This window comes from Bombus pyrosoma, linkage group LG9, assembly GCF_014825855.1.
Source record: "Bombus pyrosoma isolate SC7728 linkage group LG9, ASM1482585v1, whole genome shotgun sequence".
Taxonomy (NCBI): domain Eukaryota; kingdom Metazoa; phylum Arthropoda; class Insecta; order Hymenoptera; family Apidae; genus Bombus; species Bombus pyrosoma.
Window position 1 is genome coordinate 5540457 of NC_057778.1, and position 26042 is coordinate 5566498.

Sequence of the window (26042 nt, forward strand, 5' to 3'; positions counted from 1 at the left end):
CTTCAGGATCATAATCTCTGAAACCGAGAGAAATTACGTTCCATCCTGATCGACGAAATGGTATCTTCTTATATTCAAAAGCATGTTGTTTTGCATTTTAAAGGAATTTTTACTTGTAAAAAAAATTCTTTCTCATTCGTGTCACTCTCGCTCTAAGAGTACCTACGACATTATGGTTACTACGAAAGAAAAGGAAACCATTCGATCATCGATCCATTGCTACAACCCCTTGGTCGTAACTTTTCATCCCCCCTCGTTGTATCTATGCTGTTGGCCAGCTCGACGAGCAAACTATAACTGGAAATTGAATTAACGTTAGTTATCAGAATTTGTATGTATAACCACCTAAAGACAGAAACTAATACATTGCGTTGTTGCACCTATATACAATGCTCACGCCAAACTCTAGCTCTGCGACTCTGTAGCCGAAGACTTGGAAATTCCAGACGAGAAATTACAATTCCCTTACTAACTAAAGGTCTATCCGATCGAACGAGCATTACCCAATTTCGTAACATGTACCTGCTACCCGCCAAACTCGCTACGCTTTGTTTTATCATCGATCCTTGCAATGAGATGTACCTTGTACGGTAAAAGTGTGTCTATCCAAAAATTCTCTGTTTGATTGGTTTAATTTTTGTTTAATTTTCATTAATTGATCATCAATTAGCGTGTGCGCTAATGTCGATGATGAGCAGAGTACGAATTTTTAAGCAGATTCTCATTTTGACGAATCTGTTGATGAAAACATTCGCTAAACGACAGAGTTTCTATAATCATGAAATTATATGTTAGTAAAAGATAGGTGAATCTTTCGAATAGATTTCAAACGAATTTAGAACTATTGGAATAGATGAGACTAAAGTGTTGTAGATATTTGAGGATATAAATGACTTATAAATAAAGAAGTTATTTAATATTTTAGTTAAATCTCTGTGAATGAGTAAATAGTCGAAGAAATATGATAATATAACAAATAGATAACTAAATGAAATAAATAACTAATTAGATATGGTTTTCATATAATGTACAGAGTAAGATTTTCGTAAATAACTGAGTTTCAATTTGTTTGATGTTCTTGATGTTCAAATTATTGGAATCAATATGTGTCGAAGGTATCGGAATTATTGCAAATACATAAATATTTGAAGAAATATAACAAGTCATAATCAAATGTACAACAAAAAACAATTAAAATTAATAACTGAAATTAACAAATATTTTACTTATTATTAAATATTATTTTATTATCAAATATTTCGAGGAAACTAGAATTCACATGCTGGAGTTTCAGGTCTTTTATAAATACATCTCATGTTATACAACAAATAAAACCAATATTTACCTGAACCAATATTAAAGTATATCATTTAATATACTAATTATCGTGTATCTAATTATATTCTGTTAACGAAAGCACAAAAATTACAATTTATCTTGCGCGCTTCTGACCGGTCTTTATCTGGTCGTCGTTCAGTTTATTTAATTGTAGAGAAAGTAGCAATAGTGGAAAAGAAGAAGAAGAAGGCCACGGAGAAAAAATTGGGGGCGAGTTATTAACGCGCTTTTTAAGTATCCTTCGCGCTCACGCGAAGGAGCGTTCCTGAGAATAATTAAGAAGGCTGAAAGGTAAATTGAGCGCAATTATTATTATTACGCGGCGAGAACACGTTAATTTACAGCTGGTAACTGCACGAACTTCTTCCAGACGAGCCGCTCCGACAGGTGTTATTTAATAGATCAATTAGAGCCGACTAATTAAAGCGCTTTATGTTAATCGATAATCGCTTTCCTTTGATTAACGCGTCCCTGCGATCATCGCTTTCATCCCTCGAGCGAGATTCTCGATTTATTTCGAAGTTGGCGCGAAAGGCGAGAAAAAAAGGAGGGAAGAACAGAAGATGAAGGAGCATCCAATTGAAAACACAGTCCTTAATTTCTGTTAAAACCTTCAAACCCGACTTTATTCTCCACCCTTCGTTTATATAATTAATATTGCTCGTGTTAATTGCGATGAAATCTTCAAAGTGGCCGCTTTTTCAAATGTTACGCGATATTTACTTCCTTTAACGCGTTGAGCTTGTTCGTTTTTTCAGTACAATTAGTTGTAAACCTATATTTATTATACCGAAAAATTCCTCTAACTTTTAATTTCATCTAAATCTCTATCGATACCTGTTTCGTAGTTTTCTATCGACTGCGTTTAAGGGAGATCGTTTAATTGAAATACGTGATAAATAATTAAATTTTACAAGATTCGAAATGGATCTATGCAAATTGCATAGTCAAAATACATACAGTGAAAATATAAATCTGCGAAAAAGGAGGATATTAATACCTCTGTTTTTTCAAGGACGATACAAGCACAGAAGAAGATAAGCGTAGAAGGAGATATATACACGCAATTAAATTTTAATCGAAAGTGTTTTTCACTGTACAGTAGAAATCCGTTAGTCTTCTAATCTAATAAATGCCGCAACTGTGTAAAATTCCGAGCATTTCGATTAACAGACAGACAGAGAGACAGAGAAAAATGCTGTGAAACATTCTTTTTCAGAGAGGATAATCCTGTTCGTTTGCGAGTATCTAACAGGGCGAATTTATCGCAGCGCTGCCAAACGTCATTAACTACCAATTTCGTGCAAAACGGGTTAAATAGTTCGGCGAGATTCTCTGAAAGCACCTTTCACAACGCGCACATTTCATTTACTGCAATTTACTACAAAATCCGTATGAAAATAATTTTCAAACGTCGCTAAATGTAGTTTACGATAATACAGGGCCCGCACGCCGACAAAAGTTATCAAACAGCATTAACGTCTTCTATATACCGATTTCATATCGCCTGCGCAATTTTGCGAGTGAGTGAGTAAGAGAGAGAGAGAGAAAGAGAAAGAGAGAATATTTTCGACATTTCTGGATAAAGATGAAAAAATGAAATGGCCAAACCGTAAATAGATAATGGAGAAAATCCATTCGTAAAGAATGGAGTAGGATGAAGATGAAGAAATAGGTGTATTTCCCATGTGGCAAAAGTATTGTTGTTCGTCCATATACGCTACTGGAAGAATTTATTGCGTCAGAAAAATATTCATTATTTTTTAAAGGTAGAAGCTTCCGAATAATTACACTTTCTATCGACTGTAACAATTTCTGTCTATTCTTTAATGAATAAAAATGATTGCGTTGGTTGTTCTAGTGTTAATAATCAAAGTATTGTAGAGTATACTTGAGACAAACACCAAGAAAGGAAATTTTGCATTATCGACTATTCTTGAAAGTAGTAGAAGAAGTCTGTATCAGGTTTACGATGCAAAGGGTCATCCTCATTCGCTAATTATAGCTATCATTATAGAACATCATTGTTCGATCATCTATTACATTTAAGTATATCATCGTAAAATTAAGAAAATAAAAACTTCACATTTCGTATTTTCCGATCATTTTCAATCTCATCAACAAATTCTCAACGAATAAAACTAAAAATACCAAAGTTCCAAGAGCATCGTATCGTCGCTACAAAACAAAAAGATACTCTATAAGACTTCTGCTTTTCGAAAGATCAAATAAAACGGATCAGAGGATGTCCGTGTTAGCCAAGAATATTCGAAAACCAAGTTATGGAACCTGCGTCAAATTATCAGACGTCTGTTTCTCGATCATTAGTTTTGGCTGTTCCCGGACTATACGCGGCTGTCCGTATCGCCTGCACGTGACTTTGGTCTCGTGCAAGGTCTGCTGGGTCCATGCAAGGCACTGTTATAAAGGACTATGCCTTGAGATGATAAAAACAAGCGCAAGCAACGGCGGGCCATGCATTTCTCGAAATAACGTTAACTCCGACGCCGTCCGGCCAGTCACGCGCACCATCAGAGCCTTTTAAATTCGACGTTTCTTCGCGCTTTATCCCCATGACAAGGCAAAATCGCGCAAACACCTTCACTCGTCTCGAGATATGCGTTTCGTACGTTTCTTGCTGGCGTTTCCGTTCCGAACGACTTATACGCTTCGAGGTATTCTTTTTGTATACTCTGACGTGGTTATACATTTAGTTATACATTTTACGTCATACCATAAATGTTGGATCGCAATTTTTAGAAAATCAATTTTAGGTTTGTCATAAGGTGGATTTAATACCATTAACCGAAAAGATAAAAAGAGAAACGTAAAGCCTGTAGAAGATTAACAAAAATATTTTGAATTTTGGAATAGGCAAAGTTAGAATAACAATCGTGTTGCTATTAAGATATATTTATCTATTAACAAATATGTAATTTTTCGTTCTTTATTAAAATATCTTTATTCCCACGCTTATTTAGAAAAGTATATCTTCATCGCCAGATAAACGTTTAATTATTAAAATAACGAAATAAATCATGTTCATAGATAATGTTTCCATTTTAATAATAATTTCGTCTCTTTCTTCTGTTTCAGGTAAGACATCATTTAACGAGTCGCTAAAAACTCATAAATTACCGGTGAATATAAATAGCTGCTATCAGTAGCTGCTTCGTTCCGCGTTTACCTCGCGAAATACATAACTTCATTAACTCCTACGTAATCACGTAAGTTTGTCGGATTCCTAATTTATTCTTCCAAATGATCTCTCATAAACTGTCGCTGATGCGTAACGCTTTGAGTGCTTATCTTTAATTACTTGCACACACACACACACACACACATACATTTAGCCGTAGTTACCTATAGACCAAGTTACCTACAAAGTTCATAGTTCGTTGCGAGATATAATCCTAGAGATGCGTTTCCACTAGCACTTTGAATGATTAAATATCATTGACTCTTGATTTTGCTTTCAAGAAACACATAAAGAAAGCAAGATCTTTTCTTTCGAGATATTTAGTTTATTAAAAATTTCAATTTTTACGAAAGCTTCGAGATTGTTGGGAAATGAACAAGTTTCGTCCTGATAATTTAGATTTTTAACATAGTCACTGATTGATATTTATGTGCGATATTCATTCATCTCTAAAACAAACGCTCGAAAATAAATTTTCTAATCTTAAAGCGATAATATCCACAGTTCGTAAATTTTAAACATAAATCTTCTAACGCCTTAACGAAATTTCCATCGTAAATCAAACTGAGAACGATCAGTGTATTAGAAATTGCAATGGTAAACATATGAAAGTATGATTTTGAGTAATAAATCAGGAAACCAGACGCAAATGCGTACTTAAGTAGGTAAGGAGAAACAGATCGTCTTTGGTCAGACACGTTATACAACCAACTCGCCTACTAATATTCGCTACTCATTGGATCTTCGCTATTAACTTTATTGTTACTTTGTTATTAATTTTTTAATAATATCCTTCACTTCGATGAAATTTTTTATTAACAAACTTTTTAAAATAGCAGAATTCTGAGGTAAATTTTTCTTTGAATTTTTCTCTTTTATGGAACATGTAGTGATTCCAAACTTTTGACCAGTAGTAATTTTTATACAAAAGATAGTTCGAAAATTCTACATATTTTCGTCGCGAATTATTATGAAAAACTATCTTGTTTAATTTTGAGATTCTTTTATTCGTATGCCGTATAAAGAAGAATTGTTTTGGCGGCAGCAGAGACAAGGTAAAACGTGTAAAACCTGAAAGGGAAATTGCGTAGATTATCGCAACGTGCACGTACATCGAACAATGAACAATGACTACTGAGAGCGAGTCATTAGTTGACTCGTGAGTCGCTTGCAAAAAGAATGTAACGCTGCCTTTTCGCGCGCGTGTTTCCTGTTGGAGAAAACGTAAGAAAACGAAATCTATTTCTTCTTGTTTATTCTATGTCAAATGACATTCTATTCTCGGTGGACTAAAATAATCTTTTTCAGAATAAATACACATCTTGAAGAACAAATCTATCTTTAAATAATAAAAAATTGTATATGTATTCCATCTGAGAAAAAATTAAGGGTGTTTGTACTATTAGAAATCAATCCTGTAAAGATTAATTGCATTCCTCATTAAACTAATGTTAAAATTATCAGAATAGTTAAAACAACCAGTTGGTAATTTATCATGGATGCATTTTTAGAGATTCTTTTTGCTAAGAGCTTGTCTTTCTCCTTCCATTTTCTCATATACCTTTTATTTCTCTGTCTTTGGTAACAAAGTTCTTCTCACTATGTTTTAGCCTTCGCTAAATCATTGCCAGTGCTGAATAAAGAACATAGAAATAAATTAGACCTGATCACCTTATATTCGAATACTTGAAATCTTCGTATTATAAAATTTCTAGATTTCCCAACAATTTCGAATAATTATCTTTATATTTCGAAAAATCTTTCCAAGTACTCGCCTAATGTTACGTTCTTCCAAATGTTTCCAGAAATTCTAACCATCTGATTAACGTCACATGCAAACAATTTAGCAACTCACTTTTACTATCTCGATTCATCACCAGAAATTACTCCAATGTAAAAATGGATCTCAACTCGGGAACAAGGTCAAACGAGACACGTTTATAAGAACGTTCTTCATTGTCTTTATATTCCCATTGTCTTTATATCTATTACTAAAGTACAAACTACTATATGTTACACGTATTACGAAACAGCCTGTATGACCACGAATTCTCTCCGAAGCCCATGGAACCGCCGTTATGTACTTTCATTCATAAACCATCGTTCATTATTCGACAGTTACTCAACGATGTATCATCGATCGATCTTCCCTTTCCTCGTGACGTAGTGTCAGAATCTCTCTCGAACGTGTTTAACAGTGTTCGTAATAAAGGATAAATTAAGAAGCAATCACGTTAAAGAAACTGAGTTAGTTGAAACTGCCGCGAGGACTAGAATCGAGACGTACAGTTCTCGTAGGTTCATTTAGTTCGCAGCCTAGTAATTCGCAATCTGCCTTTCGCCTGTTAGACCACCGGCTCCGAGATAAACTTTCAACGAGAGAAAACGCCTAGCCGCAACCTCTTTCTACAGGGTGTCGCTAAGATTAATATTTGAGCCGTTGATTTTTATATGTTTATGAGAAATTTGAAAGTACGGAGGAAATGATCGGTATCTCCGATTTTTCTCAAATTACAATATGTCGAAAAAGGATATTTGAAAAGGTAACATATCGATAAAGCAAAGAGTCGCGGACAATTCTCCGTACTTTTAATTTTCTATCATGTATTCTATGATTTCTATGATTTTTTCATATTTATTTTTCAATTGATTAATATCTTTCGCAAAGAATTGTTAATTCTTCGAGCCTTGGCGTTTTAATTTCGTAATTCTCGCATAATTTTGAAAACACGAAGAAGGGAACGCACAAATCGTTAATAAAACGTGACAGAAATGGGAATTTGATAAAAGGGACGTGTTTGAAATGATGTCACTAGATGGAAAGGGCGTGAACGTATTTCTACGCTCCTCTCGGAAGATTTTCCAATCAATTTTCGTCACATAGTGTTTGAAACACGCTTTATAGGAAAATATTATATTTACCACCAGACTTGTTTATTAAATGGAAAATTAATTAATGTAAACAGGAAACCACTTATGATCAATAAAATTTTAGCTTAATATTTTCAACATAACTGAAACACTCGTAATATATTTTTGCTACTTATTTATTGATATTTATTTATACTTCTTGATTTACTTGCTTATTTACATCACATCAAAGTAAACTTTTAAAATATGATATTAATTAATCTACGTACTAGAAAACCAGAAATAAATACAAGTGGATAAGGAGAAACGGATCTTTGGTTTCTTAACCAACTTGCCTGCTAACATATGTCTTCTCTATAACACAGCAACGTGTAATGATATTTTAGTTTGAAAATAATTTACGACGAAACATATATCAATTTATTACATGTTAACTGAAGGGTTATTTAAAATGCCAAAGTTATTAAATAATAGTACAAAAATATTCATTTCACAAGAGTATTTATAAAAATATAAAATTGCAAACACAATTCTAAAATAGCCCACAAAGGACATTCTGTCACGAAACATCTCATCTACAAACACAAAAGCCTCGACATCGCACGATTATATCAATCAATAATCAAATATCTTCCATGACATGATTTAACCAAATCCAACATGATCAAACATTTCCAGTAGTAACTTAATCTCAATTTCACTCGATAAATAGAATCGTCAGACGTTTCATAGCAGGACGTTTCGTTTCCCTTGCTTTTTGTCAACATTTTCCACTTGCTAGTCGTCGCGCCGTTGGCTCACGGGCCTCCGTATGAAACAACGCCACCAGGGACCTGTAATGAACGTAATTTAAAGTCGATCTCGCGGACGTGTTCCACGAGTGATGGCGGGGATGGGCACACACAGGTCGTTTGCCGTCTTAGAAACTTTGTTACGTTGGGATGAATATCTCGATTCAACGGGTACGTCGGCAAGTTTCCACGTCGTGACGAAAACTCGCGAAAGTTCTGACATAATACACGCAGCACGCGTAATATGATTTCGGATGAAATTATTGTTTGCGCGAAGACATTCGTCTACCGTCTGTTCAACAGATATCTCCCCCTCTCTTGACCTCGTTCTATCGTCAGAATTCCTTTGAAAATTCGTCTGGTCGACACTGAACTTCGTCTGACGGCGAATATTTTCCTCTTTTTGTACGAGAAGAGACAAAAGAGACTCGTGAACAAATATCAATAAGTTTGTTACAACGAGATGGATGAATGAATATTTTGTTTGAAACTGATATTGGAAAGAATTGAATGAAGATGTAAGAAAAGTTCGGAAGGAGTTGAAAAGATGCTCGGAGGAAATATCAAAAGGATTGAAAGAATATTTTGCGAAGAAATTTTGAGGGAATTGGAAATGTATTCGAAAGGAACTTAGAAGGAATTTACAGAGAATTCGAAAGGAATTATGAAGGAATTCAAAGAGTACTTGAAATAAGGTTCAAAGGAATTAGAATCCTGCTTCGAAAGAATCTCGAGAATATCTGAAAGAAACTTCGAAGGAATTCGAAAGGAATTTTAAGATAATTTCCAAAGTATTGGTAAAATCATAGAAATGTAGTAAAAATTGGGCAGGGAAAATTTTAAAAGATCCCTAAAGAAATTTTAAAGAAGTTGGAAAAATATTTTAATGGAATTTCAATATTATTTTAACTAAATTTCGAAAGAATTGAAAGAATAATCGAAAAGTTTCAAAGAAACTGTACGTGAAATAGATACATTGATATAAGCGTACAGAGGAAAAAGGGTTCGTTTGTGGTCAGACACCTCGTGTAATTAACTCATTTAGAAATATAAATAAAAAAACAAATTCTTTTACAAATACAAAATAAATACGAACAACAAAGGACTGAATTAAAGCTAAAATAAAGGTGATGAAAATAAAGACTTATTTCATGGTCAAATTTCTCGTCAAAAGAATGATATAGTAATTTCGATCTCGAGTGTGTCGAACCTGTTATCCTTCGGCACTTTTGTACTTTTTCGTTTAGTAACCTTCGCAGTACGTTCGCAAAGCCAGAAGTACGATAGGTTGGGAAGAGAAACGGGATGCAGGAAATAAATCGAAGAGTCGAAAGATCCCAGTACACCGTGAACACTTCCAGTTTCAGAAACTGGAAATCCTTGCTCGCCACCTTGGTCGATCCAGGTTTATGATCGTGTAACCTTGCCTCGATCGAGGAAACGGTTTCGTCAGTGACCTTGCTAGCCAGTTTTCCGCAGAGCGTGTCGGGAAATTTGCATTGAAAAACGTTTAGTTTGCCGAGTAGATTTTCCATTCTCTTCAACGACCATCTACTTCGTTATCGATGCAAGAACTAAGACTATTTTAGGATTTACGTAAGTTACAAGAAAGAAGAAGATAAACGAAGTCTTCTTTGTATTCTTGAAATTTCTAAACATTCGACAGATGGTGTTTTCAATCCGTGAAGATTGCAATGCTTCGAAATAAAAACGAGCTGTTAGTGTCTTTTCGTTAGTTAGAATCGGGATATAAATTCTAGTTGTCAAAAGGAAAGTTTATTCAACCGATGCTAATTAATATTCTCAATTGTAATTATCATAGCCCAGTAGTGCCTGTATATCGCTTTATTTCTGGAAATTATCTTGTTATATTTTCGAGCAATTTTCTCATCTTTGGTGTCTTTCCTCGCTGAACCTGAGATGTACGATATTTTCTCGTTGTCTAATTATTATATTAAAGAGTAATCCTGTCTCATAATATATAACAAGTTTTATCATTATGTGCAAAGTTCAAGTTTGAGATTTTAATATGTTGAAGCTTAGGTGACTCGGACTATTTTATCCTGATATATTCATGGTATTCGAATAATTGAGGCTGGCCATCGTACAATCATATAAAAGTCGCGTACCGAAACTATCGTAACGAGCGATCTACGCGGGAAAATCGTATTAAAAAGCACGTGATAGAAAGACAGGTTGACCATCGATCGATTAACCGATTCAACGGAGAGGCACGCGATAAAGCGTATGATAACGAAATTAACATTCCACGCCGATCAACTAGCCTAGATTATTCGCAATCTCTTACTGCTATGCGTAACCAGCCTTCGAATTTCCAGATCCTCAACCTACTCGCCACGGATGAACGCGTGTTAACACTGCGAGAATTCGCCGTAGGTGTACACAGTCATTCAGAATGCGAACGCTTACGCATCTAGTGAAAGGAAAAACAACCGCGTGGCCGCGATCGTACGCGATCAAAGATGCACCGACGCGGTACGATGATCTGATAAATAGATTTCTAGAGCTTACAGTTAATCTTCTATTATGGAAACTTTAACAATAGATATCTATTCACTTATTGATATAATTGGGTGAAATCTATTAGTGTGCATAAGCTGAATAGCGTGCGGAGTTAGACCGTCAGTAAAATTGATACGATTTATGAAAGCTCGAGTACAGAAATATTAAAAGTGTTCACAGATCCGATAAAAAAATTAAACGATATACAAAACTCATTAGCACCGACAGAGATTCGGTTAACGAAGTCGGTGGCAGCATGCTCATAAATATACATAAGTGGTAGAAATGCTTGCGTAAACCTAAATAATCTCGAGGGTGCGTAAATGTTATTACCTGCAAGGGTTGCGAGCGACGTATAAAGCCAATTTTGTTTGACGTATGACTTACGAGTAAACCGCGGATTTTTATGAAAATTTATATTTTTATGAACGCAATTAAAAACGTGAAAGTAAAGATTTTATTTATTCCCTAAGTACTATAATATTTTTTCTGTGTGCTATATGCATTCTGTATACTTTCACATTTTTTTAAATCTCCTACGAAAGCATGAAAATTTACAGTCCGCTTGTAAGTTAATATCCCAAACAAAACAGATTCTGGAAGTTCCAGAGTAATCGTAATAAATTACAAAACAAAATTTCACCTGACGAATTCCAATATCTCCAAAGTTTAACGCAAACTCTCACTCTTCCTATTTCCCCTTGCACGTTAAGACCAAAGTGTACCACCTCCGGTGCACAATGAAATGGACTTCCTCTGCACTCAATATATTCTCCTCGGTCCTTTCTTTCGTATATCCCCCGTATCAGCAGTGTTCTCCTCATGAGAGGAGAGATCGACTACGTGCTCTGAATTTGCGGCTACAAACGAAGAATAATGCTGCTTGACTTTTGCGGATATCTTAATTCGATGCAGAGCTTGTCCAACTCGAGCAAAGGAAAATGGGAAATACACTGCTGACCATAACTTATTAAGATTCCTATCCATATTCAATACAAATTGAACGATTCTCGATGCTTTCAGTTTCTAGCTATTTTATCGCAAATCTGTTGTTTCATTCGCCTTGTCGTGTGTCTCATGCGAATGTTGATGCAATTTTATATTTTGATCAATTTGACTGAAGAAATGAAAGTACACGAATGAAAAGTAATAGAACTAAATGGAAACTTGTCTCACCTATTAAAAATGATCGCTTTAATTATTTTATATATGTTTGCACATTATATAAATTCTGTACATACGTTTGCGCTTTTAAATTTCTCACCAATGCATAAATATTTGCAGCTCACCTGCCAGGTAAAATACTAGATAACGATAAAAACTTGTTGCTGTTTCTCAATAAGTGTAACGAGCAAGTGTCTCGACATTTTTGTATCTAGTGTCGTATTCGCTGTATTTGTCATTTTAAACGAACAACGATGCCACTTGTATTTTGCCAGTATCTTAATTTCGTGTGCAGTTGAACGTATCTCGATATTTCTGTAGACACAGTTCCACAGCAAGGAGAGTGATATCGAGAAGGGGAAACATGTGACACAAGGAGAGGGAGGTGGATCACATATTCTCTATGAGAGAATTGCATAAGCGATGAGTCACGCGCTGTTCGCACAAGCATTAACGTTGCAAAGTATTTTTCGCGAAATTTTAATTGGAACGCGACTGGATATGTGATACGATTAATTGGATTCGACGGGGATCCTACGTCGCGCGTTATAGCGCACGATTTATTAAAATAATTTATGCATCGCTCACGCAGCCAGAGAGGGGAGGGCCACGAGCAGAGAAGAATTAATACCCACGCGCGCGAATTTCCCTTTTATCGCGGTCGATTAATACCGTTTCGAAGGCAATTTCGGCAGTTGCCGATGATCCGGATTCCGATTGCGTCCAGACCTTCTCTATCCTTCATCTTCCACAGAAAACTCGCGATAGGAAACTCTGTAACGCGAACACCATGCTCTTTTTCTATTTTTACCTTTTTTCATATGTATATTCATTTCTTGTGGAAATTTGCATTTAAAATTATCGAACCTTTGCAATTGTTAGTCGTTTGTAAATATAACATTGCAAATTTTAGGAAATCTGAAGGATAAAGAAAATTATTTTCAGAATTATTCATCGTGAGTCCTTCGTCGTGTCATTACGCTGTCTAAGAATTAACCTTAGAAATTAATATCCTTTGAATCATCCACGAGTCAGCCTTGTTTTTCTGTAGTTGAAATAATTTATACATGATGAAATTTCTATTATCAGAAGTAAGAATACTGTTTGTACGTATAAATAATACAACTCTATGATGCTTTTACTTTTAGAGGAAAATATTTTCTAACAACATATCATTTCTTACAGCAAAATTGTCAAATGATTGAATCCTGTTGGCAAAAAATGCTACCTTATAGTTGTATAGAGTCGTGAGTTGACTTTTTTAAAGCGGAGAAAAAGATTTATACACAGAAAATGTAGGAATTTGTTAATTTTTTTCGGAATTTTCGATTCTATAACGCGATTGAAATATTATCATACAATATGAGGTCCGTTTTCGATGAGGACAATGTCGTGCGACAATGAACGCATTTATACATTAAAAAATGGTAATTATGAATTCTGAATGAATTATTATCGCCAATAATTAAAAGGAGCATTGCCTATTATAATTAAAGACCAATTATTGATAATAATTATCATGAATATTCTCTGCATTCGATCGATTTGTATTCGTGGCCCGATACGGATGACTCAACTGAAATATGTTTATTGCAAGAACGAACTGCAAATGAATAATCTCCCATTCTCGGGGCTATGCTTTGAAAATCATGCATCGTGTTATACATGCAGTTATGTGAAAAAGGTTTTCAAACTTCCCTTCATGTTGCGATAGATAAAGAAATATACATAATACATATATCGTGAACTGTGAACCTTTTCAACTATAATATCTGCGGTAAATTGTAGTATTTTACCACTTTTTTTTATGAGAAATTACTAAAGAAAGAATATTCATACTCATATTTTTTCCATTCTTCGCCATGTTAAGCGTACTTCGTATTTTCTCAATAACAATGAGAATGATTTAATTTTTACGTCCACTATATGAGAATCAGCCTGCGTCAAAAGTCGAAGAGAACTGAGCTACTCGCCAATATGGCATCGTTCTCCGAAAATTTTGTCGCACTTTGTTAACGAGCAATTATTTGATACTTCTCTTGAAACTGTTAAAAAATAGAATACCTTTTATAATGAGATATATTTAGTACTTAATAATTGACAGAATTCTCTACAGGTCAAAATGTTATTTTATTTCTTTATTTGTAGTAACATAAAAAGAAGTTGCGAAAAAGAATTTTTTCACACCACTGTATGTTAATCTATACGATATAAGAGTATCAGGAATTTGTACATTTTCAAAGGTATATTTAAAATCTTATTCTTTTTGTTTTTTTTTTTTTTAGCTTTAACCTTTTTTTCTTATTCTGTTAACGTTTATGGTAAATGCAACGATTCGACGCTTTGATTTCTCCCATAAGCACGAACGGTGGCAAATTTATAATTTTACTTTGAAACTGCAGTGTGCAGTCCATTACAGTTGGTTAATTAATACGTTTGTTCCCGGCCACTCTCAATCGAATTATTTTCACAAGGAATGAATTATTAACGCGCAACATATTGATACGCTAATATTTACATAATAAATTTACGCCCGTAGAAGAATAAAAGAAACGGAACGTGTACCGCCTGGATAATTATTGAAATTTGATTAAATCAACTTGTTCCCCGGAATGCACGCCGAAGAACGCAAACACTCAATAATTATTTTTCCCTTTACCAAACTGCGCAGGCTACCGCGATCAGTCATTTTGCAAAATGTTAAACATCAGAAGACGAAGAATTGCCGATAATTACCTCAACGAGTGATTGTAAATAAATTATCTAAAGGAATTATCTTATTACGATGAAGCGATGAAGCTGGATGATAAAGAATCTGAGTGAAATAAATATAATTTATATATAAATCAAGTTATATGATCCAATTTGAGATCAAGAAACGATCTCACGGAATAATTATAAAAAGTAATTAAAAATATAAATTACTTTTATGGATCGCGAAATAAAATTCTAGAAAGCGAAAATGAACGATAACGCAAGGCTGAAACTCGTAATAGTCTGATCTGCATCTTCTAAAATTAGAAAATACAGGATTTTTATTTAAAAAAAAAAAGAAAAAGAAATAACAGAGGACGCAAACGATTTCCAAATGATTTCCATTGTAATCAGGCGACGTTGTCCCACGATCTGCTTCGAGAAACCAACAGGCATCTGCAATTCTACCGGAATCTATATCTGAGCGTTTCACAAGGCTGTAATTGCGAATCGTGAAAGCAGTAAGACGATTTGCGTTCAGTTCAACTACCTTGTCGAATCGTAACGAAACGTTTTAATATTTCTGTGTAACGCAATGAGTTTACGGTCACCAGTGAACAGAGTTGGTACGTAATTGGCGATTTACACGCGGTCGTAGCTAGTGGCGGAAATCGTTAGCGATGTATAATCCTCCGCTGTAACCTATTTTCCTGAAAAACAATTCAACTTTAGGATGCCTGACCTGGTTTTGACACAACGTAAATCAGCGACGCCTCTGTCAGCGAAAATTGTAATAAGAAATAAATCAAAATAAAATTAGTGAAATTATAGAGTATTGTTTTTGTTGATTTGATACTCGTATTCGTATAATTTTATAATCGTAATTTCATAATTTTTAACCATTTTAACGCATACGATGTATACTGAATAAATTTTCTTGTAAAGAGTTTCATAAAGAACGAATATACATACATGTGTATATATATATGAATATATAAAAAAAAATTTTACATCAGGAAAAATTTGTTCTTCATACACGTAAAGTAATAATTCGTGCAGTCTAGTGAGTTTATCGTTGCATTTTTACGACGACTGGTAGCATCGACAAGCAATTTTCGATAGCATTTTCTCATTTTCACGTTTAATGCTTCATTTCACACGATTGTCAATATCATTTATATCTTTATCTCTGTTGCCATGTACAATATTCATCGTATATTTTCTAAACTGTAAACACGTCTGGCAATACTGTCGTAAAAGCAATTACGAATATACTTTTTTCCTTTCAAATAAATATTTCGAACGTTGTGTGACATTATAAAAGGACTATAAAAAAATGTATTTGAAAACGCGGGAAGATGTACGTGCTGAATCGTAGATGAAAAAATATTACGACTGAAAAATATCAAAGATTGTTATTTCATAGCGACGCTAATTTTAACAAATTTTACCAATCTCTGTCAACTTGCTTAAGCTTAGGAAAAATGTGAAAATCGCCGGAGGCAAGATCCAGGCTACGAGCTACGGGATGATATATAGATAATCGAAAACCTCTCACCCAAAATTGCCCAAACGAAGCTCGATCTTTACCTACTGGATTATCCTCGTATTTGATCATTCACGATCCATTCAAATGCACTATGGCTAAGTAAAAAAGTAATATATACGTAAGAGAAGCTTCGGAATATCGAAGCTCGACTATCATTGAATTATGAACACAGAAGAAAATACTCGGATTTATTTAATTCTTTATTAAAATCACCGAGAATTTTTACTTAATCTGTCGGTTAGAAATGATACTCGAAGTGTAATTAGTCATGACGTCTGAAGAATGTATCTAATGAAAACCATTCCTAGCCAGCCAACAGTAATAATAGAGAGCTTTTCGTTCAAAAAGCATATAAAAATGGTGCAAAAAGTGATGCGCAAGGGGAGAGACAATAAGCTTATAAACCTCTAAAAAAAAAAAGAAAGAAAAAAGAAGAAAAAAGGAGAGAGTAGGAAGACAAGGGCATTCGAAAGGATGACTACAAAAAGGACACCCCGTATATGTCAGGCAGGACGAAGTGCCATGTCTATGAATTGTCGCGGTTTGTTCACACGAGATATACACGAGTATCGGTTTGTCGGTGTATTCACGCGACTCGCGTACGACTCGTGGATTATGCGCCTATGCATTATTGTCACCGCTGATTTGGCCGCGCGACGTCGAAATGAAATTTACCGTGGCAGGCCTCGAACGACAACGAGTCACGCGTCGCACTCTCCAACAGATTTATTTGCTCCTGGACCAAAGGGGAAACCTAGCCAACGTTTCAAATAAATCGCGTAATATAACGTAAATCGACATTCTGCAGGATGGCGTTCCAATTTTATGGATTTCCACTAAGTTCGTCCGAATACCGACGCGAAAGCGAAGGTAACGACGATGGTTTAACGATCCTTCGGGAAAGCTTTGCGTCTGTTGCTGCTGTTTGGAGAGTAAATGAGCTTTTATTTGGTCTGCCCCGATTAGTTTTCCATATGGATCATATTGGCGTGGAGTAGCAAGTTCAAGTAAAATTTTTGGATTTTCTCCATGGAAAAGAATTCTGACGTTAAACGAATTTATGTTCATTGATGGATTTCGTTTGACACGTTCTGCACATGGACCGTTTTATCGAATAGGATGATCGAGTAATTTAAGTTGTAAAATTTTGTTCCATTATTTTCCGTTTCATTACAAAGCTATTGTTAATTAATGAATCAGGATATTGATTGATCATATAGAATGTCATAAATTGTTGGAATTCTTGCAAGTTTTACTCGTGTGTGCCTAACGATTTTATTTCATGCAGAATGGAAAAGAATTGCAAATAACAATTTTTATTATAATATCGAAATTCCAAAATTCTGTTTATCTGTATTTTGTAGAATTCTTCAAGCTTCGCATAAACTTGCCTCAGTCAAATTGCAGTTAATTTCTTCAGGTACAAAACCAAGGAAGATTCTAACATTATATCTGATTTTTCTTTCTCATATCTTGCATTTAATAAAGACAGGTTTATTATCTTTTTACAGAAATACCTATATTTACGATATAGCTTTTATATCATCGTACAATTGTGAAATAGAAATGACATAAAAATTGTATGATAGAAGTCCTTCCTATTCTTGTTTCTCAATCTTTCTTTGCAAGAGTTCGTCTACACATTTTGCATTAATCAGGTGTTCCAGTAATCAAGGTTTTATCAAATCATCTTTCTCGTACGAATTGTTAACGTATACCGACATTTCGCTACTTAAGGTCTGCGGTGCACTGCGTCATTCTACTTCGTACATTGACGTGACTATGTCGCTTATCTTAATCCCGTTGATACGACTACCTTTTAACTAAATTCTGTCAAATAAATTTAAAGCTCAACTGGTTAACGAACCATAACCCGTTATTTCTGAAACATCCTGTATGCCATGTACCAGCGCCACAACTTTACATCAGAATCGCTTGCGTTTCGCCAACCATAATCTTAGACCAAGATTTTATAACAGCAATTTCCCGTGCAAAACCCTAACACGTATCCCTCGTCCGTCGATACGTGGTTCTCGTTAACGCCGCTAATAAATCCCTCGCCGTGATATCAACACCGTGGAATTTCCTCGAATCTATCACGTCCTTGTATCGCTCCATCTTCTCGTTCGTGAACGCGTTTGAACGCACGAACGAATGATAAAACGTTGAAACGGATATCCAACCGCGTCGAGGTGAGCCTGTTTCCGGTCCGCCGGATTTTCGTTCCCGGCCACAATGGCCATCGAATAAAGAGATCAGACTCGTCGATTTTCATTGCGAAGGAAATGCAGTTGCACACATCGCGAAAATGTTTGCTCGAGAGGATGCTATATCTTGGCCGATATTTTGTCTTCGTACGATATTTTGCCCATGTTTGGTCCACGAAAGAAACTTCGATCGTCGTTCGATCGTAAGTTGTTGTTTCGCTGCTGGCAAACAGGGAGAAACATTGATACGCGTTTCTTCTGCTTTTCCTTCCATCTTTTCTTTTCTGTTGCCATTGCTTCTGTTGCCATTGTGCCTGTCGATAAGATGTTGGAAAAGCGACGGTGGAAAGGATAAAGTGAAAAGGGATAGAAGAAGAGGTATTCGTGTTACTTTGTGTTTCGGAGATTTCGAGTAATTTAATCGTAATCGCGTTCTTAGTATTTTTTTCATTAAGTCTTGTGCAAAAATTTTGCGCCTTTTCGATCTATTAAATAACACTAAAATCAAATATTGTTAAAATATAAATACAGAAAATAAATGTTGAAAATAACAAAAGGAAATCTTCGAAAGTTTCCTTGAACAGATTTCCTACGTACCTTGCTATCGACAGAAATGTGGCAAAAAAGAAATTGTAGAGATTACCGTTAATATTTTTTACGTTCAATGTGCCACACTTTGCATCGAATTCCGCTATTCGGAAGCATCGGTTGTTTCAGAAACAATTCAAATAAGCGGCACTGCGCTGCGACTAAATCACAGAGCCAACACTAACGTTCTCCTTATTGTTATTGCTGTTTCTTATCACGCTACAGATATTTGAGGAAATCGACGAAATCGTGCCTAGAATATACGGTCTCGGAAACACGCTATATATCGATTGGTGTCTAACACTAACCAATGCAACGTGATCCAATAAATGTTGCCGGTCTAGTGCGTTAAAATTATATAATGCAGTATTTTCAGGCAGTAACAAAAATTATCAATTTCCTCTCATAAAATTATCTTCACCAAGTTTTCAAAGTTACGAATTTTGCATTAACATGACACCACCAAAAAAAAAAAAAATTGAAGTTACAAATTTTATATTTAGAATACGTGTAATTAATTATTTTTACTATTATTACGTCAGATATGAAATTTTACACTAAAACTATCGGAATAATTAAAATTAGCAATTTATAATTCTCCATAAAAATTTCATAGATTTGTAGCGACACAATTTCAAACATTCGAATGATTTTCTATGATATAAAAATGAAAGCTTATTTTTCCCCTTTCATTTCGGTGTCCTTCATATTCGTATTATACCACAGTTGTCGACAGTTCTAGTGTTAATCTTTTAGCCTCTCGTCATTAGCAAGTAGACTGTTCTCTACATGATGCGTTTTATAAATTTAAAAAAGGAAAAAAAATGAAAAATAAAGGTGAAAAGCAGAAGAGAAGAATTCATTCACAAGTTTTACATGTTGCCGCCTTCATACGCACGGTAATAAGTTCTAATTATAACGAGTCGAACATCAAGTGCGGAAGTACGTACAGTGCTTTATACGATCTATAATGAGGCGTATTAAATGAGCACGATTTTGCCATTAAACCACCCCCTTCCCCTATACGCTACGTTTGCTTGAATCATCGTCAAGGTGTTGCGACATCATTAAATTTAATTGAAGTAATCGTTTTACAGCGGTTTCTTGTCTCTTTAAATTTCCTTGTGAACGATCGATCGTAATTCAGGAAATTTGTCCAAGTGGCAAGAAATCGGCAGTGAACACGAGGATGCTTGAAAAGTGTCTTCGTTACACGTGGCATTTACACTCCGACGTTATCACGGGTCAGAGATAAAAATTAAGCGCAAATGATGCTCGCTCGTTAGTAATGGTTAGTTCTCGAGTGTCGGAAATGTTTAAAAGAAACGAGAGACGTTTTGATGAGATGACGATTCAACTTATTACTTGATATTTCGAGCTTTAGATTTTCATTGGAAGCTACGAAAGACATTTAAACAAGATTTATCGATGTAACTTAGATATTTCTGAATTTTTATCATTGATAGCGAATGGATGGAATAACAATTATTTTTACCAAACTTCTGCATTGGTTTTTGTTAAACTTTTAAAATATAAAATTTTAAGGTCTTCGTGTCTTCTATTAAAATATACAGCGTTATTCTTTATCGTTTACTATTATCGATCTCTAACACCTTCCAGTGCATCATACATTCTGTCAATTCTTAGTAAAATATACTTCGTCGTTGACGAATTTCTTTTAGAATCAAAATCATTCCCAACTGTTAATTTCTTAGTATCTTCCATACTACAATATTTAGATAAATATTCACACAGCTACGTTTGTCACCAACAGATCTTAATTTTTGCTAAAGTCTACACCCCACACTAAAATCATTCATACCATCAATTTTATTTAAGATCCGAATCATTCTCTACACTCTCCCACTACTAGCTTCACATATGCTTCTATCAACCAAATTTTACAACATAATTCATCATCCTTTAGCATTCTCTACTATCATCCTATGTTCCCATCGCTTTCACCTAAAATGGCGATTTAAGATGATCCCATCGAGCGTAAACCTCTTCGGAATAAAGAAAGGAAGGAAGAAGACGATGGCGGAAATCGAACAGAGTTACGCCGCATAAGATGACGATGGGCACTCGCGCGAGCTTACTACGTCTCTCCACTATAAGTATTTATCTACCGATCTCGCCGCATTCGAAATGCAAATTTGGCGGCGTCGCTTTCGCGAAGCGACCCGCCACTTGAGCTGGCCGCGTTTTACCGCTTTATCGAGTTTTCAGAGTCACGCGCACACGGGCCAAGAACAAACGAGATATTTTCTCTTTCTTCGTTCAAGCGCCGGTTGTCGATCGAACGATTCGAAAGGCGTTCCACTTGGGACCGTTTGCTCGGACTAGATCGAGAAATAATTTTCATTCAAGGATCGCTCTCTCAGCCTCGCTCTCTTTACGCTGAACCAGACCGGAAAGCGTATAAATAACACCAAAACGGAGCGTCCGCCCGCTTATCGTTCACAGTGTCCATCATAGCGATGCGTCCGTAAAAATCCTTATCTTTCGACCATACTCGTCAAAATTGTGTCACCTTGTATATAAGTAACTAGCGGCGGAGCTCATTTTTGCTGAAACTATCGTAACGTGAGAATCGAAATAAGCTTTTACTTAGCAATCATTTAATTATTAATTTATAACATTTAAGCCATTGATTTATAGCATTTAAATAATTTATCTGTAACATTTGAATTAGGACGATGTATAGCGTTTTAATTTAATTGTGTTACAATTGTGGAAAAATCGTTTGTTTTGGTAAAATAAACAAGAAAATGGAATATACAAATTCGAAGATTCTCAATCTCTGAAGAAAAATGTAGAATTCGCCCATAAAAAGTAATTTCGGTTGACCGGCGAAAATTGCTCACGAAGACCACGGTATCTCAACCAGGCCATAAACGTGTATCGTGTCACGAACTTAACATATTCTCCATGATATATGATCCGTTTCACTATGATTTTCCCTCGAATAATTTTCTTCTAACATCGAACTATGTTTTATCTAGTAAAATCGCGTTCCCATATTCTTGTAAAAACACGATCCCTCATAGTTTGAGTACGTTTCTCAACTTTCAGCTGGTGATTCAAAAGTAGATAAAATGAAAATAAAAGATATTTAAATTCGATGTTCGCATTTAATAATTTGTCTACCTTGAGAATTATTTATTATTTAAAACGACGAAAACACCAGATTGATAAGCAAGTAATTAACCAAAGAAACTAATAGATAGACAAAATTCAAAATTTACTTTTGCATTTGATTGTTGGTGCGTTGTGGGAATACCTTGTTATTCAAAATTAGGCAATTACCGGATTAATAGACAGACTCTGTTAATAGACGCCCGGACAGACGCATCATTCGATCGCTTTAAACACGTTTATCCGAGGGCAGCCATAAAAATACGTGATTTTCGGACGTAATGCTCCATGGGTATCGCTCTGTCAATTTATCATGCGAAAGATCGTCGAGTCATAGACGTTGCGCATAATGATGATGGATGCTTTTAGAGATTCGCGAAAAACGTTCCCCAACGAGATTATCGATTGCGTGGCTACAACCTCGTCTAGCCGAGATGTCCGAAAAATGTCGTTTCTCATGCGATATTTTTTAAATTTCGTTCCCATTTCCCGTTTAACGCACCTCGCACCTGTTCGTTTTCTTGCGCGATCGCGTGTGCACGAGCGCACCACTTTTCCACTGCTACATAAATCTTTCTGCATGGTTAAGTTCCTGTCTGTTTTATCGAAAGCAATTGCTTTTTGTAATGAAATAATAAAAAGTAAACAAAATATTCTGATGCGATTTTTATTTTGTAAATAATGTTGCTATATTATCTGACAGCTTTGGATAGAACGTAATCCTTTAATGAGTTTTAGGGTTTGCATTATTCATAGTCGAATTTATTCAATAATTTACTATACGAGAAATAGATAATTATCTCTTTATTTTTCTTAAAAAAGAAAATAACGAATCTCGTATTACGAATATTTCTAGATGGTTAAATTGTTATATATTTCCCTATTAGAAAGAAAGTTTATTTTTCATATGGAAATATTAGAAGATAGATAAACAATTTTTAGATAATTAACAAGGATTTTTATTTCACCAATAAAATCGCTATGTCCTCCAAAAGTAAAGTTATAGAAATAGAAAAGACATTAAAATAGATAAAATAAGTAAAAGAATGGGATGCTATTACTTTAAAGTTTTGAATGTGAATGATAATAGAGCATCATTTTTTTATACTTCTTACATCTATATAATCCTTTGGATGTCTCCATTTTTAATAAGAATTAAACGCAAACTTGAAACAAATTTGTCATCAATTTAATAGAATCAATATCTCAGCATTTTGCGATTATCACCGGCTATTATTTTAACCAAAGTTGCAGCAATTTATTTACCACGAATTTCGTTATTTGTTTGTTATACTCAAAACACGCTATTCGAAAGCTTTTAAACCTACAGACGTATAAATATCGTTTTAAATAAAACGAATGCATTCTCTAATCGCACAAGTTTCGTTTACGTTGAACCAGATAAAAAGGAACAGCAAAAATACATTCTAATGCTAATTATCCGATAATAATCAATAAATCATAAAAATACAACATATTACGACTGCAAATTTTAACCAAAAGCTTTGCATCATAAAATTAAACAGAGAATTATATAAACATGGACGTGTTTCGATCAAAGGAACTCTGTGATAAATTTAGATTTGCAATATCGTAACAAATTCATTGCTACACCAGTTACATGAGCGTCTACGCATTGAATAATGATCTGAGTAACCAAGAACAACCTACTATTTATACGTGACATAATATCGCAATTTAAAAAGCAATATTTTTGTGACTCTAATTCAATGGCTGTATGGAACTCGTTATAATATTTAATGGCTGTAACAAATCTCTACTCAGGTTACATTTCTTTAGTTATATCTATGGAAAAATAAATTTGCATAGGTATTCGCCTAATCATCGCGTAATTTACATTACAATGAAGAAGTCTGAAACGTCTGAAAGCAAAAAACTTGCAAACTTTCCATCTTTCATCCACTCGCGAATAATATTCCACGATACACGTCCGTAATCTCGATGTCACGTTTTTTCTTTCTCTTTTTTTTTCTATAATCACTTAATACGACTTACGACACGAGAAGAACGTTTAAAATAAGATCCTTTCCTTGGAACGTAACGATCCACGTAAATACGAACTCGTTTGAAGAACCATCGAGAAAGGTTGGGAAGATTGCATCAGCTCCAGCGATCCCAATGCTCCGTTGGTATTCGTGTCGTCGTCGAACAAACTGCTCGTCATTAATAATAGCCGTGGATACGTATACATTTGCACGATCGAGTGAGATCGCGTTTACATGGGCAAAGAAGGGCATGGGTGAATTAACGAGACTTCTGTCTTCGTTCGTTGGAACGCGTTCGCCCAACTAAATCAACACGGATGGTTCAAACAGCCGATCTGTCGATCTCTCGATCGAGTATGCGCGATTAAGTATCATGAAATAAATTCCGGACCTCCTGGTTAATCGTCTCCGTGTTTTATACGGATCTCGATCAATCTAACGCTAATTAAACGTCAACGACGAGCCAACTGTTTGGTCTCTCTCTCTCTCTCTCTCTCCTTCTCTCTTTCTCAAAAGAGATCGTTGTCTCTTTCCTCATAAGAGACCGTTCTCTCTCTCTCTCTCTCTCTCTCTGTTTCTCTTCCTGTCTCTCTGTCTCTCTCCTTCTCTGTGAGAAGGTGATCCAGGAGAAGATGGATATATCGACCACGAGTAAGAAGGCAAAGAGTGGCTGGAACGAAACTTGAATCGCGAGGCGAGGATGAACTTAATTTTCGTATCCGGCAAGATCTTGCCACGACCTCCTCCACCCGTTTCGCCTCCTTCGGGGACTCCCTTTGACTGTTTACGTAGTATAATTAACGCTGCGCACCGCGAACACGTTAAAGTGGATTCTCCGCGGCTGATTCAGCAGGGCAAACGAGATTGCAGCGGCCCCTTCTCTCTGTCTTCACTCTCCCTCTCTCTCTCTCTCACTCTTTCTCTCTCTCTTTCCTTGTCACATTGTCGTTGCTGGAAGACGAAACGAGGAAGATGGACGAAGACGAAAACGATAATAATATAATAATGTACTTGTACTTGTACAATTCTTAGCGTAGTTTGTCGTTTGATATATGATCGGGAGGATCGTAATTTTTGTGTTTAAGTTCCGAAGAAAGAAACAAATCTTTCGAGTTACTAAAATCGTTGTTGTTCTTTTACAGCTGTAGGTCTTGCGATCACAACACCAAACTTCAAACTACGAAATATTGCGCTTCAAAGTCGAACATCCAGCATCGAGCTTCGAATTTCAAACTAGACATTCGAGACCATCGCGTCGATATAGAAAGAAAGTCACACATTTTTTCGCTATAAGAGAACATCGTACGAGGTGAACCAAATCGAAAATTTCCCCCGTTCCAATCGACGCGTTCACATCACTTTCCATCATCAACACCTAACTCCGCTCATTTACACGAGCACTCGAGTCACCTGCTTCGAGAACGATCCGCAGCTCCTCGTTCCTCGTTAGAAGGGGAATGGTAATTGGTTTTTCGCGGTTTACGTGTCGGAGGAACGATCGTAGCGTAGTTGTGGGCGCGAAATTAATCGACGAGTTCGGCATTGGCAAGAGGCTAAAAGGGACGGAGAAAGCGTGGCATTAGTTGTCCATATTAGGACTCGGCCATCGACTGTTTAACGCTCGTGAGAATTTGTTACATATCAGGCTTAGAAATAGGCCTATGCGGCCGTTTATTGTGCGGCGAGGGAGAAGACAATCAGAATGCCGGGCTCCGGAGACAATGGACTTGCATCACTAATATTTCGCGGTACTTTCCTTTCTCGAAGCGCAACTCCGCCACGCGTAATTTCTACCTCGAGACGCTTGAATTTACGCGAGAAATTTCTTCTCTGAATTTTCCTCTGTTCGTTCAGTGTCTGTAATGTTATAATCACTTCGATTACTTCACGCTATATGACATTATGTTTTAATATCCAGGGGAATTTTATAGATGAAACAAATACGGTAGGATCTTGATTATTCGAACTAATATC

The 26042-nt window shown here is 35.5% G+C and overlaps 2 protein-coding genes across 14 annotated transcripts in view; one reads left to right on the top strand and one right to left on the bottom strand.

Annotated features, from left to right (window-relative positions):
* The window catches only part of LOC122571219 (RING finger protein 17), a 307437-nt gene that overhangs the window by 267803 nt on the left and 13592 nt on the right, over positions 1-26042 (top strand). The window contains exon 1 of one of the 12 annotated variants that reach the window (XM_043734690.1): positions 4543-4565. The exons of the other annotated variants lie outside the window; for them this stretch is intronic. The gene's annotated coding sequence lies outside the window, so the exon portion shown is untranslated. Of the gene's footprint in view, positions 1-4542; positions 4566-26042 lie in introns of those variants that run through there. 12 annotated transcript variants of the gene reach the window in all.
* Positions 1-26042, bottom strand: part of LOC122571224 — a 116740-nt gene that overhangs the window by 89521 nt on the left and 1177 nt on the right. The gene's annotated exons all lie outside the window — the stretch shown is intronic.